The sequence below is a fragment of the Muntiacus reevesi genome, chromosome 13, assembly GCF_963930625.1.
Source record: "Muntiacus reevesi chromosome 13, mMunRee1.1, whole genome shotgun sequence".
Lineage (NCBI taxonomy): Eukaryota > Metazoa > Chordata > Mammalia > Artiodactyla > Cervidae > Muntiacus > Muntiacus reevesi.
Genome location: NC_089261.1, coordinates 16764556 through 16787601, shown reverse-complemented (window position 1 = coordinate 16787601; position 23046 = coordinate 16764556). Strand labels below are relative to the sequence as shown.

Below are 23046 nucleotides of genomic sequence, written 5' to 3'. Positions count from 1 at the left end.
TCTTGGTTTGCATTCCCCTGTTGAGTAGTGAATTTGAGAATCTTTTAATATACTAATTGGCCATTTGTATATCTTCTTTAGAGCGATGTCTACTTAGGTTCATTGCCCATCTTTTCAATCAGGTTGTTTTGGGGGTTGGGTTGGGTTTTTTGTATTTTTTGTTTTTTGTTTTTTTGTTTGGGTTTTGGTTTTGTTTATTGTTCACTTATTTGATTTTGCTATGGATAAAGAAAATGTGCTATATATATACAATGAAGTATTATTCAGCCTTTTAAAAGAAAGAAATTCTGTCAAGAACTTGGAGGCATCTGGGGGACAATGGTTAGGCGAAATAAGCCACAGAACTATTTCATGATTTCACTTACATGAAGTATTGAAAAATAGTCAAACGTATGGAAACAGAGAGTTGAATAGTAACTGTCAGTGGCTGGGGGAGGGGAAGGTGAGGAATTGCTTTTCGAAAGGGATAAAGTTTCAGTTACACACGATTAGTAAGTACTAGAAATCTGCCGTACAAACTATTGCACTTATAGTTAACAATACCACAGTATAGACTTAAAAATTTAGGAGAGTAGTTCTCATGTTGAGTTCTTACCACAATTTTTTTGCTAAAAAGTCCCTTTTATTTACATTGGCCTGTATTCTTTACCAATTACTCTACTGCCTTAGCTCACTAAAATGTAGAGATTTTTCACCCAATTTACAGATAAGTAAACTGAGACTCAGAGAGGCTAACCAACTTACCCAAGATAACACAGCAATTGAGTGACAGAGAGACGCCTGAGTCCTCTCTTACACATCTTTTAGTAAGGCCATCCCTCTCTGACCTGTCCCTCTAATCAACGCTACCCCCTCTGGAGACTTTTCCTTGGGTGGCTGCTATTAAGATATTTTAGCAATAATCCTGTCCTTGACAGATGACTTTGCCTTAGGATTCCATCTTCCTGATGGAATTATTTGATTCCACCTCTTCCTCAAGCTGAGTTAATTGCCAAGACTGTGGGGAAATCTCACTACCTCCTCAGTTCACGCAGCAGGACCCCCATCCTTAACAAGGCAGCTTTCTGACAAAGTGTGTTAGATGGCCTCAGACAAAACTTTCCTAGCAGGGAATTGGAGAGGAAAGAAAAAAAGCAGAATAGAGAGGTGGGGGGCAGGGGGAGGGGGAAGGACGGAAATTTCTTTCAGTTGATTTCTTTGCCATAGAGAAGCCTTTGAAAATCACTTTTTAGCTGCAGACTTCAGACGTGTGAGCTGTTATGCTGAGGGAGGGAGAAAAAAAATCAAATCTGCATTGGATCAAACTGTGATCTTTCATTCATCTGAACAGGCAGCCCTCTTGGTAAACAGAAAATTAGAAATTCAAACAAAAGGAAGAGGGAATGTCCGAGGCAGCATAGGCCTCAGGCAGAATTCTGAGGTTGGCAAAGTGTGGCTCTGGGATCTTCCAGTGCCCCACTCCCCTCCTCCCCCAAGAAGAAACTCCCTTGAGCAAGGTAAAGAAAAGAAGAATTTGACTTTGCCTCTCTCTTAGCATCTCCTTCTCCTTTGTGGTAGATCTCCTGTCACTTGTCCCATTCAGTCTCGACATCATATGTCCCATTAGTGTTCTGTGATGCTAACAAGAGACTCTCAGGAAGGGCTAATTGATATTTCAACCAACTGTTAATTAACTGATAATGAATTCTAAGCTCAAGATACCCCATCAATCCAAGGATATTTGAGATTTGAAAAAGGGAGCTCTTGGAGAGCCCAAAGTCTTCAAGACACAGAACCTATGGTGGAGGAATAGTGTTAGTCACTCAGTCGTGTCTGACTCTTTGCAACCCCGGGGACTGTAGCCCGCCAGGCTCCTCTGCCCATGGGATTCTCCAGGCAAGAATACTGGAGTAGGTTGCCGTTCCCTTCTCCAGGGGATCTTCCTGACCCAGAGACTGAACCCGGGTTTCCGGCATTGCAGGCAGATTCTTTACCATCTGAGTCACCAGGGAAGCCCGGACGAATAGTAAGCAGTGTGTTTACTGAGGGGAGTGGCGGATGCTGGGAAGTGCTGCCAAGATCCCCCTTCAGAAGTGAAAGATGCATTAGCTCAACTGCTGAAGTACTTTCTAAAGAGCCTTTGCAGTTAGCCCTTGCAGGGACTGCCTCAGCTGAAGGGGACTACCTCATCCAAGATCACGCCCCCTGCCCTGGGCAGCCTGCACCCAGATACTAATAAACAGGAGATATGCCGGCTCAGCCTTCTTGCTGAGACAACTTTGAAAGATCATCCCATGTTCAGAACTCCCCCTAAGGCTGGATGAGGTTTCTGCTAAGACTACATTACAGCTCAATTCCCCCCTCTTCAATCTTGCATCCTTCCCTTCCTCCCATAAGTATTTATCCTAAAGTTTCTTCCTAATATGCATCCTGCATGCCAATTCCCATCTCAGAGTCACTTTCCCCAAGGAATCCAATCTGTGACCGGGCAATGAGAGAAAGCCCTCTTTGGTAAATCCAACATGCTTTATCACTCCAGGTACTGCACTTCCCCTGTTCTGTTTGGAAATGGTATTCCCTAGAGTTATGCAATCCTTAAGCCCTGTGTTGTCATTGCTTCAAATCGCACCATCCACTCATATGCATGCACTCACAAGCAGCTAGTTATCTGCTCTACTGACCTCTGAGATTGCCTCTTCCAAGTACCTAACTCTTGCCCTGTGACCTGCTTCTGTCACTCAGGGCCTTGCAGTGTGTTTTCTCTGTACCACTCTCTGGCCTGCTGAGCCATTTCCCCACATCCTGACGCTTCTCCCACATCTGGTCCTCCTCAAAATGTGCATGTTCCAGCTTTGGAACTAAATATATCCGGGCATTGGGCATGTATTTACTCTTCTGAGCCTCCATTTTCCCAATGTGATTATGGCACAGACTGCTGATCAGCTCCCAATACCCATCATTCTCTCCTTCCTTCCCTGGAGCATGTGACCACCCCTGTAGACATTTCCAAGCCTGCCTTGCTGCTAAGAGCCATGTGACCACATTCTGCCCAATGAAATGTGAGTAAGAGAAACTGCCTAGTATATTAACTGCTATATTGTCCACTAAAAGCAAGCTGTTTTACCTCCACATTCCTTTCTTTCTTTCTGCTGGCTAAGAAATCCCAAGAAGTAGAATAGCTGCCTTGAATTCATAAATGCAAACGAGTTTCAAATCAACAAACTCTGCCAGTTATATAAGATAAACAAGCTTCTAGTTTAAGTTACTGTAGGTGGGAGTTACAGCAGTTTTGTATGCATCATAACCAATATACATAAAACCAAGATAATAACCCTTACCTCACAGATCTCCTAATGACTAATCATCCTCAATGAGCATTTCTTCATCCCATGTCTGTTTAACTTATCTCTAAATGAGGGGTTTTAAAAGAACAGATCTCAAGAGATACAGAATAACACAAGGAAAGATCCTCAGCTTAGAGCCCAGATAAGTCAGAATTCACCTTACATAAGCTCTGTAATCCAGGGTTGAATCACTTAACCTCTCTGTGTTTTTGCTTCTTTGCTTTTTGTAGTTATCTGATAGGGTTGTTGTGAAAATCAAATAAGAAAATGTATGTAACATGCTTATGTAAATCCGTGTTACATGATGGGTGCCAGTTTTGCAGACTCTCAATCAAGGGTAGCCATTATTTGTCAGAGGACCACTTTGTCAGAGGGATATGAACATGTGATCTGGAACCAGGCCATCTAGGATTGAATCCAAGCTCCTCCACTTACAATATGTGTGAACCTAGGTGGGCTGCTAAGTCCCTCTGGATCTTAATTTCCATCTCTATAAAATAGGAATGATAATAGTATCTACCTTACGGGTTCATCATAAGGGTCAAATGAATTGATAGTTTTAAAGTCCTAGTAGAGAACCTAGCAGGTGGCAAGTGTTTAAAACTTCTACCTATTGATTATCATTATCAAAAACTCATTGCAGGGCTGATAGGTTGGGACTCTCCTCTCAAAACTGAAAAGCAACCAAAGGCTCGACCAACGGATAATGCATACTCCAGTGAAAATGAGATCTGCCCTCGCTGACCTGCTGTTAGCTGAAATACTCATTATTAGAACCACATCTTCAAATTAAGATGTGTTTTTATAAAAATACTAGCCTCAAAGCAAAATATATTAACAGAAAATGAGACTGGTTGGCCTATTTTATAATTCAGAAGAAATACATTCAGCCACTTATTCATTTAAACATTTTCTTTAACAAAAACATCTTTTTATTTTGTATTGGGGTCGAGTAGATTAACAGTGTTGTGCTAGTTGAACAGTGAAGGGACTCAGTCATACATGTATCCATTCTCTCTCAAGCTCCCGTCCCATCCAGGCTGCCACTTGACATTGAGCAGAGTTCCATGTGCTATACAGTAGGTCCTTTTTGGTTATCTATTTTGAATATAGCAGTGTGTACATGTCCATCCCAAACTCCCTATCACTTCGCCCATCCTTCCCCCTTGCAACCCTAAGTTTGTTATCTTAAGTTGTGAGCACCTTTTCAGTCATTGAAACATATTCTAAGAACCTATAAACATAGTTCAAGGCTCTTAAGATACTAAAAATAATAATAGAAATCTATTTCTCCAGAATACTATCAGATTGTAAAGAAAAAACATAGTGGAAGACACTGCTAATTGCCTTGGCAATATCTATTAATATATCCCTTCTCTCTTGATAATATAATCAAATTTTATTTGGATAAGTAGAGTGCTAATTCCAGGAAATGGATTATGACTGCTCTTCCCAGCCTCTCTTGCTGCTAAGGTGGTCATGTGGCCCAGGTACAGCCAACAAACATAAGCAAAATCTACTGAGAAAGCAGTCCTGAAAAAGCATTTTCTTTTCTGGTAAGAGGAGACAAAGGAACTGGTTAAGTGCCTTTGCCTTTTTCCCTGGCTGTCTTCTTTCTATCCCGAACATCCATAAGATGTCTGAAACTGAAGCAGCTATCACATGCTTAAGATAACAAGCATGAAAGGAAGACCGATGAAAGAACAGATACACTGGCCCTGACATTCCCAAGCCACTCAATGAACCAACACCAGTATCCATGGACCTCTTTACCTCGTGTTATAAGCGATTACAGATGATTCTTACTTGAAGCTGAAAGTATTCCTAAATATTCAGGCTCTCTCACAGAATACAGAGCTATAGAAGGCAGGTCCAGATAGCAGTTCCTAAGACGTGAAGGTATGCTCTTAAACTCAAGTTGTGGGGATGATATGAAAGTTGTGAAGAAGGTGCTAATACTAAACCATTCCCACTTCATCATTTTATCTGTGAGCATCATCTAATTCAACCCAGACTTTTGTGTTTTCCTCTATCATGGATCCAAGTGGCTTATTGATAATACTAAGGGGCACAAAGTATAGAGAACGTGTACTCCTTGCCCTCATATAAAACCCTGCTCTGTTAGAACAGTCTCCCTAGAGCATGGCTTCTTTCTTTCCTATCACTTCTGTTCCAGCACAGAGCAATACTATCTCAAAGACTTTCTATGCCTTTTCAACTCCAGAGTCACACAGCAGTTAAGACCTATCAATATTTCAGCTCATTTTTCATTTGCAGGGCCATGATACCCATTGAGCACAAACTATCTATTTGTCTACCACAAAATGCACCCAAGGATCTCAAAATATAACCTTCTGGTTGCAAAATGAGACAGTGCTTCAGGACCCCAGAAAGCACCCTCCCGGTACCTTTCAGGTCAATGCAAGGGAAATTTCTCCAGGACTTCTCCCACAATCCAGGGAATGAAATGGCCTCTTTTTTACATTATTAACCAGGAAAAAAAATTTAACCACTGAGTGGAGGGAGACAGCCATCTTTTTTAACCTGAAATATGACTCACCTCAGAGAGAGCTTGGGAGGGGATATGTGTGTGTGTGTGTGTGTGTGTGTGTGTGTGTGTGTGTGTATTCACACACAATCCTATGAATTACATGTTTTGCTATATTGGTCTATTCGGTTCTTCAATTTGTATAAAAATAATTTAGATAGTGAGAGATACTTCTGCTATCAACCTCACTTTATGTGAAGAAATTGAGACACAGAGTGCATAGCTCTTAAGAACAGTATTAGAATTTAACCCAGACTGTCTGACCATACCTAAGGTGACTATAATTTACTGTGCAAAATAGCATTCTTTTCAGGGTGAAATGACTGTCATTAAAGATAAGGCCAGAATAGCAGGTGTGAATCAGGACTATCCAACATAAACTAGAATATAAGGTCACTCTAGGTATATGGACCTCAATGAAACAATTGAATGAAATAATGTATTTAAAGAATTCATCTATATGCCCGGAATATAATATGTGCTCAATATATATTACCCATCTCTCAAGGTCATTTGAAGGACTTCATCAGATGGAAGGTATAAAGAGTTCCAGAGATACATAGTACCATCAAGTGATTCCTTAACATGCCTCTTCCACCCTGGTCCTCTTGCTTCTTATGGAAGCATCAGTTCTGGCACGTGACACCAGTCCCATGCGAGCAATGTATAACCAGAAGAATATGAGATGACTCAAGGCCTGCCTGCCTGCCTGCCTTGGGTTGATGGATGAGAAACCAGTAAACTGCTGAGAATAGCCCAAACACCCATCTGCCACATGCCAGCAAAGAAGCCAGTGCTTCTGGAGCAGCCATTGATGTCTGTCTGGGCATCTGATATCTCAGCTAAATTCGGACTGGCAATCAATAGAGACTCCTCCAGAGACCTCATTTTCACAGGTTCGCTTAGCTCTCCAGCATGTCATTTTGCAGTGGTGAGAACTTCAATCAAGGCGGCTGCTCGTTTCTAAGCAGTTGTCTGAAGTTTCCCATTTCTACCTCCACTCTCTTCCAGGTCTTTAATCACTTCATTTTACAGCAAGGAAAACATTTTATCAAGGGCCACTTTCCTTAAGGTGGGATTACAGATACCGAGTCATGAAATCATGGACATTCTATATAAAGCCAGATTGCTTTAAAAGTTTCTAGTCTGATTCCCTCAATTTACAGATCAAGAAACTGAGACACAATAAGAGACTCGCTTAATGTAATAGGCAAATTATTTTAGCATCAGAATGGAGTTGGGTGCAGGACTCTGGAGTTGGACTACCTAGATTCAGATTTTACCTTCATCACATTCAATTTACTTTCTTTTTCTGTGCCTCACTTTGCTCATCCATAAACTGGGGCTAATCATAGTAGCCACCTGCTTATTTCTAGAAGGATTAAAAGAGCTTAAAACTCCTTAGCACAGTTTCCTAGGACTTAGAATAAGCATTAGATAAAGGTTGCATTTTATTATTAATATTGATGGAACTGGTACAAGGTTTTACATCTCAGAAGGAAAAACTGAATTGTCAAATTCTGGGTGCATCCTTAGGAAAAAGGACATTTTTAAAGGTTTTGGAATTTTAAATGTTTTTCTTTGATAGCATTTAATGCTTTCAAGGTAAATTAGCTTGACCAGCATTTCTTAAACTGTATTCCTTGATGTAGATGTATTAATAGTGGTTTCTTCCAAGGCAGGGAATTCCTTAAAATCCCTAGTTTGGTGGTCATACAAGTTTGAGAAATACTAGGCCTTCTATTTCTTCCTCTCCCAGAGATTCATAATGCACTTGAACATATTAAAGATCCAAGAAGTTCTGCAGGAAAGAAATCTGTATGATGCTATTTAGGTTACCATTTCCCTAATATACTTGACCACAAAATCCATTCAAATATCCCCACCGACACTAGTATCCCAGAACAGTTTGAGAAATTCTGAATTAGATCAAAGCTTCTTGACATCTCCCACTCAAAATCAGAAGCCAAGCCATGTCACCTAATATTCCACAGCTTCCCAACCTGAAAAAACCTAGCAAATAATCTAGATGTGACATATTCTGCCCAGCCCAAGACTCCCATGCACTGAGTCTTTTTTTTAAAAAACTAAAAAAAAAAAATTATGTATTTGGCTGCATCAAGTCTTAGTTGCTATTTAGTTGCCCTGGACATGTGGGGTCCTAGTTCTCCGACCAGGGATCCAGCCTGAATCCTCTGCATTGGTAGATGGATTCTTAACCACGGGACCACCAGGGAAGTCCCAGTACTGAGTCTTGACAATCATCTCTGTATATCTTTACTCTGTCACTCAATCCTTAGCTACAGCTAATTGGATAAGAGGTGGGCACTTGACTGAGGATGAACCAATCAGATGCTCTCCAGAGATAGCTTGGCATAGGGAGGTGACCCAGCTTGGAAGTTAAAGTCTCCAAACTCTTACTGATGGAAACTCAAACTATTCTGCTTAGAGCCTATTTCTCAAATGCTTCCCATCTAGTGGTAAAGATGGTGGCCAGTATCACCTACCTACATTCTATTTCTCACTTCCACAATTTCATGACAAGTTTCAGAACTGATTTTGGTTGGCCCTAATTGGCACCACTTGGATCACTGACTCATCCTGAACCAATCACAGAGGACAAGAGATATGGACCTCTGATTGACTGGGCCTCAGTCATGTGGCCATTTCTGAAGCCAGAAGTGACAAAAAACAAAAGAACCCATCTAAATCTCACAGGACTGAGGGTATAGGAAGGGAGGTTCCCCAAAGTAAAACTGAGTTTCCGTAACCAGAAGAGGCAATAGAGGGTGGATAAATAAAAATAAAGATTTCCCCACCATACCCAGGGCCACGTTACAACTTTTATGACACTTCTATCTTCATGAGTCCCTTCCACCATAAAGACACATATATTTAAAATTGTATTCTATGACTGTGTTGTCATAAAGACAAATATAATCCAGGCTGAATTATATTCATGTTTTTCTTCTGATTTTAGAAGAAATTGAAACATTTTTGTGGACTCTAGGCACTTCACCTACTGTGCCAATGGATAAATTAGCCCTGACTACACCAGCTTGCAGAAGGAAATCTTTCCAGGAGAAACTTGTGCCTACTAACCAGCAAGTACTCTCCCTGTGCCTGCCTTCCACACCATCCTCTAACTTGTCCCAAGAGCTCATGAGGAAGGGCAGCCAGCTTTGCTACAGAACCAACCTGGAGAAAAGGGAGCCAAGTAAATTATGGGCTTCTTAATAAGCACAATCTTCCTGCTAAGGGGTTTATCTGCCAGAGTGCCTTAATCTGCTTTTAGAGTTCACATTCATTAAATGCCCAATCTCTGAATAGTGCTGATAGCCCCCTTCACAAATCTCTTATTTGCCATAACCCAAGTTATATTCATGGTTGTTACTTTTAGGATTACATGAAGTCAGTAACCTTTTACTTTCTCCCTCCCCAACTCCAACCCCATAGTTTGAAGAGAGATGAACCAAAGGGATGTTTCCAGGGAGAGGAAAAACAGAGAAAGAAACAAGCTTAAAAGGGCCCTGACTACTTTGAAATCAAAGTCCAAAAGGGACTTTCTGAGATTAGTGAGAAAATCTCTTGTCCCTAGTAATTTACCCTAAACTACTATGGGCATAAGGAATGCCAGTCAGCATAGTGTGGTTCATACATTCCTATCTGTCAACCATTTGCTTAACACGTTGGTGGGTTTTGTCATATTTATGTATCAACTGTACAATTACTTATTAAGCTTTTGTTTACTTTAATCCACCTCACTGTTCCCCACATAACCTTATTTGAAGCCTTGCATCCATGATATCAGAAGTTGATATACCAGTTATATTTTTTCTGATACATTTAATTAAATATTAACTATTCAAATAGAAAACACTCCTGGTAAGATACCTACCACTAACTAGCTTTGTGACTTTAGCAAGTCACTCGTTGTCTCTGAGCTTCAGTTTCCTGGCCCAGTTGACCTCTAAAAGGCCTATGATTCTAAAATTCCTGACATATTTAGGCAGTTGAATTTTCTGTGATTGTGTTCTACTTTCTCTCCCACTTTTCTGGCTTTTATTTTTCTGAGTATTAATTTTAAAATGAGAGGGGAAACTATATAAAGTTTGAAAATAAAATATATCTTAAGTTATTCTTTTTCCTTTATTTTCTATATCCCAAATCTACTGCATTTTTTTCAGACTTCTGTTTACCCAAGCTCCTTCAGAACTTCAGAGGTTTTGCACATACTATTCCTTCTGGAGGCAATGCTTTTCCCACAAGTTAACACTTACTCACCTTTCATATTTCAGTTTAGTGTTCCTCATTCAGGGAAGCCTTCCCAACCTTTTACCGCCACATCCACTATGAATCAGGTCTTTTTGTTAAATGCTTCCGTATTAGTCTGTTTCCCAGATGTAAATTTGGGGGGCATCATTTTAATGCCTGATCTCCTCACTAGAATTTAAGTTTCAGGAGAGCAGGAATAGCATTTGGTTTTCTTGCCACTGTGTTTCCAGAAATTTCTATAATGTCTAGTACACAGTTGCTGTTTAGTCACTAAGTCATGTCTCACTTTTTTGAGACCCCGTGGACTGTAACCCACCAGGCTCCTCTGCCCGTGGAATTTTCCAGGCAAGAATACTGGAGTGAGTTGCCATTTCCTTCTCCATGGGATCCTCCCAACCCACATCTCCTGCATGACAGGCCGATTCTTAACCACTGAGCCACCAGAGAAGCCCCGAGCACACAGCAGGCACCCAATTTGTGGAATGAATAAAATATTCAGGAGGGGGTAGTTTTGGAACTTCATAGAAACTCATATTTCTTTATGTAACCTGTCCTAGGGACTCTCAACCTTTTCAGTCACAAAATGATGCTCAATGTCTATTCTAAATTCTTCCTCTTGGCAGAGAAAATATTTTAGAAATAGAGTTACACCTGAATGCTGTAGTCTTGGAGAGCAAAGGAGAAATTACAAGCTTCCTCTCTGAGGAAGCCCTGGGAATTTCCTCCTACTCTCCACATAGGCTAAATCCAAATGTTCGTGATGCGTGTTAATTGTGAATGAAGCCTCCTGTTACCTGTTTCAATGCAATTATCTACAAAGTTCGGCTCAAGACTCCCAGGAGCTGCACTGTGTCTCTGCCTAATGCCTTTCTCTGGTAACTGGGCCTCAGTGAGCCTGTGCCCGGGAAATGCCAGGGAATGGATGCTCCAGGGATCAGCGCTCAGCCACTGACTGATGCTAGCTGATGGATAAATACTCCAGCTCCCATGCCATCCCAGGTGGGATAATCTGATTGCCCATAGTGGTAACCTGCTTAATAACACTCTTCATTGGCTTAATTCCTTTCATTGTTCCATTTGCTCTGCCTCCTACAGTGTTGGACACAGTGAATCACTATCCATATATCCCTTCACTGAAGGACTTGTTGCCCTAGCTGCTGGGAGTGCTGTTAGCAGATGACCTTCAGTTGTCAATCCCTTTAGGAAATGCCTCAGCTATAGAGAACTCCCTTGCTCAAGGACATACCTTGCTGGGGAAGCCTACATCCAACGACTGATTGATGCAGGATTATGAAGGCTCAGAGCCATCCTAGCCAAGTTTAGGACAACAACATCCTGGTGCTAACTCCTGCTCAAAATCTGCTTTCTGGGGCTTCCCGTCTCTACTAGGAGGAGAGCTGGTGAGGCAGTCAGCATCCCGCTGTGCCCCTCATAGAGAGGGAAGGCTCTACAAGGAAGAAAGAGAGCTTACTAGTAGGCTCCTCTTACCAGTATTCACAGCCTACAAAGCTGCACTTGGATTACCCCTATTAATAACAGTATTGAATACCTACAGCATTGATCAGCTACAAATTCTTAAACTTCTCCAATGTTAAAATTATTATCCCAACTATTATATTAATACAATTAACATGATTATCAAAAATAACATGACTTGAATCACTACCACAACGTATAGCTTACTGATTAGTTTTATCAGCCTATTTCTTCTTAACCAATTTAATGACAACAGCCTTAATTTTTCATTAATCATCTCCAACTCCTATCGGCACCTTTATGAATTTTAAAAACATGACTCTTACCACTAATATTCATTGCCAACCAATGTCACCTATTGAAAGAATCACCAGGAACTTCCCTGGTGGTCCAGTGGTTAAGAATCCATCTTCTCATGCAGGGGACTCAGTTCCATTCCTGGCCAGGGAACTAAGATCCCTCATGCCGCAGGACAATTTAGCCCATGTGCTGCAGCTACTGAACCTGAGCACTCTGCTGCTACTGCTGCTGCTAAGTCAGTTCAGTCATGTCCGTAGACGGCAGCCCACCAGGCTCCCCCGTCCCTGGGATTCTCCAAGCAAGAACACTGGAGTGGGTCGCCATTTTCTTCTCCAATGCATGAAAGTGAAAAGTGAAAGTGAAGTCGCTCAGTCGTGTCAGACCCTTCGAGACCCCATGGACTGTAACCTACCAGGTTCCTCCGTCCATGGGATTTTCCAGGCAAGAATACTGGAGTGGGTTGCCATTGCCTTCTCCCTGAGCACTCGAGAGCTCGAAAACTACAACTAGAGAAATCTACACACAGCAATGAAGAGCCCATGTGCTGCAACTAAGATCCAGTGGAGTCAAATAAATAAATATTAAGAAAAAAAGAATTACTAACTTGGAAAAAGCTATATATTCTATACTAATCATGCTATAGATGTTCCTAATTAGAACATTCCCAGCCACAGAATTGATTCCATTCTGTATCTTACTGGAAGCAACTCTAATCCCACCATTGTTATTACTCACTGAGGAAACCAACAGAACAACTTAATGCAGGACTTTATTTTTTATTTTACACACTAGTAGCATCTTCTCCACTCCTAGTTTCTCATGTATATCCAAAATATTATAGGTTCATGAAACTTTTTAATGATCCAACACTGAACCCAACAAAATCTAACTCTTGATCCAGCATTTTGCTAGGATGCAAAATAGATTTTATAATTTTAAAAAAAACCCTCTGACTGCCAAAATTGCATGTCAAAGCCCCTATTCTATAGTTCCTGTAGCCACAGTACTCAAACTTGGGGGCCCTGGTATGCTACAAATCACAATGATCCTATACCCCTTAACAAACCACATAGCATATCCACTTCTCATATTAGGAATAATCATAACTAGCTCAATCTGCTTGCACCAAACAGATTTAAAATCATTCACCATGATTCACTCACCACATAGCACTTGCCATCACAGCTATCCTCATCCAAACACATTGAAGTTATTTAGGGGCCACCTCGGCCATGGCCTCACGTCATCTATATTACACTGCCTGGAAAATTCAAATTACAAATGTATTCAGAGTCAAACCATAATTTTAGCCTGTGGCCTACAGACCTCTTCCACTAAAGGCAACATGATGACTACTAGCAAGTCTTACAAATCTAGCATTACCCCCCAACAATCAACTTCATTGGAGAACTATTGGTGGCAATCTTTTCCATGTTCCAACATCACCATCATCCTAGTAGGGATTAATGCAGTCAATACTGCCATAGACTCTATATACTAATCATAACACAATATTTACATGAGAAAAGTAAAAAATGTGAAAGTAAAAGTGTTAGTCACTCAGTCATGTCTGACTCTTTGCAACCCCATGGACTGTCTATGGAATTCTCCAGGCAAGAATACTGGAGTGTGTTGCCATTTCCTTCTCCAGGGGATCTTCCCAACTCAGGGATTGAACCTGGGTCTCCCTCATTGCAAGCCGATTCTTTCCCATCTGAGCCACCAGGGAAGCCCTTACACAAAAAACGCCCTTGTAACTGCACCTACTACCCCTCCACTATCACTCAATCCCAAATTATTTTGAGCTCCATGTTCCGTAAATACAGTTTGACAAAAACATTAGATGGTGAATCTAGCAACAGAAAATCAAATCTTATTTACCAAAAAGGTATATAAGCACTGCTAATTCATGTCTTCAAAATTAACCAAACTTCTAAAAGAAAAAAAATAGGAGTAATCCATCAGTCTTTGGAACCAAAAACCTGGTGCAACTCCAAATAAAAGTAATAAGTTTATTCCCCTCTTCTACTCTAGTCACACTAATTACATTAACTCTACCAATTAAAATAACAAACTCCAATGTCTACAGGGGCAACCTATGCTCATTTTATGTCTCACATGTCTTTATTACCAGCTTAATTTCCACAACAGTATTCACCTACTTGGGCCATGAAATAATCATTTCAAACTGACACTGAATTACTTACTCTCCAACCCTAAAACTATCGTTAGCTTTAAAGTACATTACTTCTCAATGATATTCATAACAGCAGCACAATTCATCACATGGTCAGTCATAGAATCCGCAACATTCTCTACACACTCAGACTCTTAACATTAATGGGTTCTTAAAATATCTACTTGTACTTCTCATCACTATACTAAGTTTTAGTTACTGCCAACAATCTTCTCCAACAGTTTAGTTGGGGTTGTACCCTCTTGGCACATGGGGTGAGTGGCAGGACCATACAGACGCAAACATTACTGATCTTCAAATCGTTTTACCTAACCTCATTGATCTCCAGTTGGATTCATTATCAACAGCATGGTTATCACTCAAATGCATGAGACTTAACAACAAATTTTCAGACTTACGTCACATTAGTTTATCCCTGGTCAGTTTTCTCCTAGTTATAGCTGGAAAATCTGCCCAATCTGGCCTTCACCCAAGACTCCCCTCAGGAATAGAGGGCCACATTCCAGTCTCAACCTCATGCCACTCAAACAACAGTTGAGGCAGGTGTTTTCTAATAGCCTTTATCATCCACTAAGAGAAAACAATAAAACAGTCCAAACTATGACATTATGCCTAGGAGCCATTATCATACTATTTACAGCAATCTGTGTTCTCACCCAAAACAACATTAAAAAAAAAAAAAAGGTCACCTTTTCTACCTTGAGCTAACAAGGCCTTAAAATGGTAAACATTGGTATTAACCATCCCTACCTAACCCTCCCCCGTATCTGCACACAAGCGCTTTTCAAAGAAATGCTATTATATGCTCCAGATCCATTGTTCACAGTCTAAATGATGAACAAGTTATTCGGGAAATAAGAGGTCTGTTTAGAGCAATACCTTTTGCCACAACCTCCGTCATCATCGGAAGCCTCGTATTAACAGGAATACCTCTCCTTGGAGGTTTTTGTTCCAAAGAGCTGCTCATCGAAACAGTCAACACATCCTGTACCAATGCTTGAGCCCTCCTAATTATACCTATTGCCACGTCCCTAATTATAGCACTCAAATTCTTTGCTCTTAGGACAATCTCACTTCTCTACTCTAACTTGCATTAATGAAAATAATCCACTCCTAATTAATTCTATCAAACGTCTTTTAATTGGAAGTATTTTTGCTGGATTCTTTATCTCCAGCAACATCTCTCCAACAATTCCACAAATAACTATGCCTTGCTATTTGAAGTTAACAGCCCTTGCCGTGACTATTTGAGGATTTATTCTGGCACTTGAAATCAACTTTATTACACAAAAATCTAAATTCAATTATCCTTCAAATCTATTCAAATTCTCTAATCTTCTCAGATACTTTCCAGCTATCATACACCATCTCTCACCATATCTAAATCCATCAAGGAGTCAGAAATGAGCATCACTACTGTTAGACCTGATTTGACTAGAAAACGTGTTACCAAAATCTACCTGTTACATTTCCAGATAAAAATTTCTATACTAGCCCTAGACCAAAAAGGCCTAATTAAAGTTCATTTCCTCTCCTTTCTCATTACACTTGCCGTAAGAACAGTTCTATTTAATTTCCATGACTTACTTCCATAATTATCACAATGCCAATAAGCAATGACCAACCAGTAACAAACACCAGCCAAGTACAATAATGCAGCAATTCGTATAGCTTCCTCAGTAGAAAACCCAGAATCTCCAGTATCATAAATCAGTCAGTCTTCCATCCCATTAAAATTACACACAATCTCTACTTCTTCATCCTTGAAAATGTAAAGAACCACTGCAAGTTCAGTGGTCACAGCTGTTATATAACCAAAAACTACTAACATACCCCTAGATGGGGCTTCCCAGCTGGAACTAGTAGTAAAGAATCTGCCTGCCAAAGCAGAAAACATAAGGGAGGCAGGTTCAATCCCTGGGTCAAGAAGATCTCCTGGAGAAGCATGTTGGCAACCCACTCCAGTATTCTTGCCTGGAGAATCACATGGACAGAGGAGCCAGGCAGGCTATAGCTCATAGGGTCGCAAAGAGTCAGACATGACTAGTGACCGAACAACAACAACAACCAGATATTTCTTTAATTCTACAAATGTTAACAGGGTTATTCCTAACAACACACTGTACATCAGATACAGTAACTGTCTTTTCATTTGTAACCCATATCTGCCAAGATGTAAATTACAGATGAACTATCCAGTATCTACATGCACATACAGCTTCCGTAATTTTTTATCCATGTAGGGCAAGTACTATATTATGGATCTTACACTCTCCCAGAAACATGAGACATCAGAATCGTCCCTACTATTTACAGTAATAGCTATAGCATTTATAGGCTACGTGTTACCATGAGGCCAAATATGTTTCTAAGGAGCAACTGTCATTACAAATTTCCTTTTACAAATTCCTTACATTGGAACCAGCCTCAGAATGAATCTGAGGAGAATTCTCAGTTAACAAAGCCACTCTTACACAGTTTTTCTTCCACTTTATCCTTCCATTTATTATTGCAGCTTTAGCAATCATCCACCTGTTATTCCTTCATGATACAGACTCTAATAATCCAACAAGGATTTCATTCGACATGAACAAAATCCCATTTCATCCATACTGCACAAAGATATCTTGGTGCCTTGTTCCAGTTTCTGATCCTACCAGTACTAGTAATAGTACTAGTACTATTCTTCCCTGACCTTCTAGAGGACCCAGACAACTATATCCCAGCTAACCCCCCTCAACACTCCCTACTACCACATCAAACCAGATGGATACTTCTTATATCCATATGCAATCCCACAATCAATTTCCAACAAACTAGAAGGTGCACTAGGCTTAATCTTCTCAATCTTCATTTTACCAGTTATCCCAATACTTCATTTATCAAAACAATGACATACAGTACTCAATCCCTTAGCCAATGTCTATTCTGAGTACTCACAGTAGGTTTGCTAACCCGAATCGGAACTTGCTGAATACTCATTTATTATGACTGGGCAACTAGCATCTATCTTATGTGCTGTGCTGTGCTTAGTCACTCAGTCATGTCCAACTCTTTGTGACCCCATGGACTGTTGCCTGCCAGGCTCCTCTGTCCGTGGGGCTTCTCCAGATCTTCCCAACCCAGGGATCGAAGTCAGTCTCCTGCATTGCAGGCAGATTCTTTACCATCTGAGCCACCAGGGAAGTCCAAGAATGCTGTAGTGGGTAGCCTAACCCTTCTCCAGGGGAAATTCCCAACCCAGGAATCAAACTGGGCCTCCTGCATTGCAGGTGAACTCTTTACCAGCTGAGCTACCAGGGAAGCCCAGCATCTATCTTATGCTTCCTTCTAATTCTCGCCCTTACACCACTAATAGGCATCACTGAAAGCAACCTCCTAAAATGAACAGTCTTTGTAGTATATTTATTTCCTTGGTCTTATAAACTAGAAAAGGAAAATAACACATCTCCCTAAGACTCAAGGAAGAAGCTCCAGTCCTACCATCAGAACCCAAAATTGAAATTCTACTTAAACTACTCCCTGAGAATCTGTTATGGGACATTTACACTACCTTTAAGTACTGTATGAGTATTAGCAATGGCAGCATTAAAATCAACACTGCTATGTATTTTGTGCAATATGTGCCCTTCCACATGTGCTGTGCTGGGCTAAGTCGCTTCAGTAATGTCTGACTCTTTGCAACCCTACGTACTGCAGCCCACCAGGCTCCTCTGTCCATGGGATTCTCCAAGCAAGAGGGTTGCCTTGCCATACCCATAAACAGAATATATACTTATTAGACATAATAAATGTATACTCATACACCCATGATTATAAGCATGTACATTATCTTATTGACATTACATAATACATTATACTGGTCAACTCACATTCAACCCTTGTCTCTGCAAACATCTATGAAGTAATTGAACAACTTGATGTTACATAGAACATACACATTTATTAACCAAACATACTGCATTGAGTCAAATCGTTACCATAACCAATGTGCGTGTATGCTTAGTCACTCAGTTGTGTTCAACTCTTTGTGACCCCATGGACTGTAGCTCATCCAGGTTCCTCTGCCCATGGAATTTTCCAGGCAAGAATACTGGAGGGGTTGCCATTTCCTACTCCAGGGGATCTTCCCAACCCAAGGATAGAACCCACATCTCTTTGTATCTCCTGCATTGGCAGGTGGATTCTTTATAACTGCACCACCTGGGAAGCCCACCATAACCAATAACCAGAGCTTAATCAGCAAGCTTTAAGAAACCATCAACCTGCCCACAAACATATTTCTCTTATTGCTCCAGGCCCATAAATCATGAGAGTTTCTATGAATGAGCTATACTTGGTATATGGTTCTTACTTCAGGGCCATCTCATCTCACCTAAAATTGCCCACTCTTTCCCCTTAAATAAGACATCTTGATAGACTAATGACTAATCTGCTCATCCTCATGTGTAACTGTGGCTTCATGTGTTTACTTTTATTCTTTTTAATTTGGGGGAATGCTATGACTCTGCTCTGACTGTCAACAGCCTTGACACATTCCAGCAACTTGTAGCTGAGCTTAAAATAAATATTATTTCCCAAAGTTATCAGCCAATGGTTATGGGATGTGAAGCAATTACACAAATACATACAGAAGTGCACACACACACACACACACACACATGTATTGGCTAAATGACCTGTTTAATCAGACTCCCCTTATCCCTCACACTTTATATGTCATCATCATCCTGCCAAACCCCTCAAACAACAGATTAACCTTTTTTTTTATCAACCCAAATCTAGTATAACTGCAAAGTAGTCTCTGAACTATACCAATGAATTATTTAGATATACCTTCAATGCAGGAGACCCAGGTTCAATCCCTGGGTGGGGAAGATCTCCTGGAGAAGGGAATGGTAACCCACTCCAGTATTCTTGCCTGGAGAATCCCACGGACAGAGGAGGCTGGTGGGCTACAACAGTCCATGGGGTCGCTAAGAGTTGGATTTTCACTTTCACAGCTTATACAGACACCCTCCTAGATCTGCCACTTACTTCCAACAAAATCAAAATTAAACTACATCTTAAAAATACACAGAAGAAAAAATTAAACACTTAGATACTAATTTCAACACAATCCAAACTAATACACTGAATACCAATATATCATCTAAATACACAAATCTTGCACTAACAAAATCCTACTCAACCTGTTGATGTAGTTTAATAATTAAAGCAAGACACTGAAAATGCCTAGATGAGGTTACCTATTCCATAAATACATAGGTTTGGTCACAACCTTCCTATTAATTTTTAATAAAGTGACACATGTAAACATCTCTATCCCATCGAGAATGCCCTCGAAATCATCAAAGATTAAAAGACTCAAGAATCAAGCATAGCAAAAAGCAGCTCACAACACCTTGCTTAACCACACCCCCCATGGGAAACAGCAGTGATCAACATTAAGCCATAAACGAAAGTTTGACTAAGTTATACTACCAATCAGGTTGGTACCTTTTGTGCCAAATACTGCTGCTGCTGCTGTTGCGTCGTCACTTCAGTCGTGTCCGACCCTGTGCGACCCCATAGACGGCAGCCCACCAGGCTCCCCCGTCCCTGGGATTCTCCAGGCAAGAACACTGGAGTGGGTTGCCATTGCCTTCTCCAGTGCCAAATACTATGGTCATACAATTAACCCTAATTAAGAGAAATCTGGCATAAAGTGTATTAAAGAGCACCCCAAAATAAAGTCCTAGCTATGCTGTAAAAAGTCCTAGCTAAATTAAAAACAAGCTACAGAAGTGACTTTAACATTTTAACTCATGACAGCTAAGGTCCAAACTGGGATTAGATAGCATACCCCACTATGTGCATGTGTGGTAAGTCGCTTTAGTCACGTCCGACTCTTTAAGACCCTTTGGACTATACCCACCAGCCTTCTCTGTCCATGGAATTCTCCAGGCAAGAAAACTGGAGTGGGTAGCCATGCCCTCCCCCATGGGATCTTCCATATCCAGGGATCAAACACGTCTCCATGGCTCCTCACATGGATTCTTTACCACTGAGCCACTGGGGAAGCCCATCTCAGTGTGCTTAGCCCTAAACTCAAATAATTAAAACAAAATTATTTGCCAGAATACTACTAGCAAAAGCCTAAAACTCGAAGGACTTGATGGTGCTTCAAACCCCTTTAGGGGAGCCTGTTCTATAATCAATAACTCACCAACCCTTGCTAACACAGTCTATATATTGTCACCTTCAGCAAACCCTAAAAGGAACAATAGTAAGCATAATTATCAGAAATAAAAATGTTAGGTCAGGATGTAGCCTATGGCATATGAAGAAACAGGTTACATTTTCTACCTCAGGAATATAACACAAAAGTTTCTCATGAAATTAAAAACCAAAGAAAGATTTATTAGTAAATTAAGAATGGCATGTTAGCGACTTCCTGGTGATTCAGTGGTTAAGACTTCGCCTTCCAATGCTGGGGGTGCAAGTTTGATCCCTGGTCAAGGAGCTAAGACTCCACATGCCTCATGGCCACGAAAACAAACAGAAGCAATATTGCAGCAAATTCAATATAAGACTTTTTTTAAATGGTCCACATAAAAAAATCTTTTTTTAAAAAAAATAGTGTGCTTAATGGAATCAGGCTATGAAGTACACACACACTGACCATCACCCTCCACAAATATGGTAACTTTTCACAAGCTGTTGACATGTACCAAACATATAGAAGGAGACAAGTTGTAAGCATACTGGAAAGTGTGCTTGGACAAATCAAAGTGTAGCTTAAATAAAGCACCTAGTTTATACCCAGGAGATTTCATACCGCATGAATGCTTTGAACTGAAACTAGCCCAAACTTTCCACCCAATTCAACTAACATGAGAAAATTAAATAAAGCATTCATTCAACATCTAAAGTGTAGGAGATAGAAATTTAAACTTGACTTTATAGAGAAAGTACCACAAAGGGATGATGAAAGAAGCACTAAACTGCCCAAAAGTAAGGTTTACTTATCCTTTTACCTTTTGCAGAATGATATAAGCAGAAAACTTTAACAGAGAGAACTTAAGTGAAATACCCCAAAACCAGATGAGCTACTTATGAACAGTTTAGAGGAAAAAATCATCTATGTGACAAAACAGTAAGATTTACAAGCAGAGGTGACAAGCTTGACAAGACTGACGATAAGCTGGTTGTCCAGAAAAGATTGTTAGTTCAACTTTAAATATTACTTTAAAAATCATAACTTTTAATGTAATTTTAAATATTACTCTAAAAAGATACAACTTTTTAGACACAAAATACAACTTTTCTTAGAAAGCATAGACAATTTCACAGTTGGCTTAAAAGCAGCGACCAATTAAGAAAGCATTCAAGGATTTGCCTGGTGGCACAGTGGATAAGAATCTGCCTGCCAAAGAAGAGGACACGGGTTCGATCCCTAGTCCTAGAGCATTCCACATCTGGGAGCAAGTAAGCCCGTTCCATTTAACACAGCTACTGAAGCATGCTCACTCTAGAGCCTTCAAGCCACAACTACTGAGCCCACGTGCTGCAACAACTGAAGCCCCTGCACCTAGAGCCTGTGACCCACAACAAGAGAAGCCACCACAGTGAGAAGCCTGTGGACCACAACGAAGAGGAGCCCACAGTCGCCTCAACTAGAGAAAGCCTGGCATGGAGCAATAAAGACCCAGTGCAATAAAAAAATAAACTATATATAAAAGAAAGCATTCAAGCTCAAAACACATTCATCTTAACACCAGCAAGAAACAAGCCAACTCATAATTTAATACTAGACTAACTGATCTATTAACAGAAGCAATACTATTAACCTGAGTAAGAGAAAAATTATCCCGGCATAAGTCTATAGCAGAGAAGATAGCCCCCGAATAGTTAACAATAAAATTTAAACCTAATCCAACACTTAATTATTTATTCAAACAATGGTTAACCTAATACAAGCATGTATTTAAGGAAAGATTTAAAAAGGTAAAAGGAATTTGGCAAACACAAACCCTGCCTCTAAAATTATTTACCAAAAATCATCACCTCTGCCATCACTAGTGTGAGAGGCATTGCCTACCCAGTGACATGTTTAATGGTCATAGTATCCTGACCATGCAAAGGTAGCAAAATCATTTATTTTATAAGTAAGGGCTTGTATGACTGGTACCATGAGGCTTTTACTGTCTCTTACTTTTGATCAGTGAAAATGATCCTCCTGTGAAGAAGCGGGAACAGTATAATAAGGCAAGAAGACCCTATGGAGCTTTAATTAACTAATTCAAAAAATAATAATAATAAACAATAACCAAATCTTAGATGGGATAACAAAGATTTTAATGGATTAAGAATTTTTGGTGGGTGATCTCAGAAAATAAAATAACTTCTGAGTTATTAAAATTTAGACCAACTGGTCAAAATGCCTAATCACTTATTGATCCAAAACACTGATCAAGAAACAAGTTACTCTAGGGATAGCAGAAGGATCCTACTCTAGAGTTCATATCAACAATAGGGTTTAGGACCTCAGTGTTGAATCAGGACAACCCAATGATGTAAATGCTATTAATGATTCGTTAGTTCAACGATTAGTCTTAAGTGATCTGAGTTGAGATCCAAGTAATCCAGATAGGTTTCTATCTATTATACATTTCTCCTAGCACAAAAGGACAAAGGAAATAAGGCCTACTTTACAAAAGCACCTTCAAATTCATTAATGATATCATCTCAATTCAATTAATTTACTCTTACCCTGCCCGAGCCCCGGTGGCTCAGAAAGTAAAGAATCTGCCTGAAATGTGGGAGACCCCTGGGTCAGGAAGATCCCCTGGAGAAGGGAATGGTTACCCACTCCAGTATTCTTGCCTGGAGAAGTCCATGGACAGAGGAGTCTGGCGGGCTGTATAGTTCATGGGTTCGCAAAG

General features: G+C 40.3%; 1 pseudogene; it reads left to right on the top strand.

Moving 5' to 3' along the window:
- The first annotated feature begins 12084 nt into the window (after window positions 1-12084).
- Window positions 12085-23046, top strand: part of LOC136145463 (cytochrome b-like) — a 52786-nt pseudogene continuing 41824 nt past the window's right edge.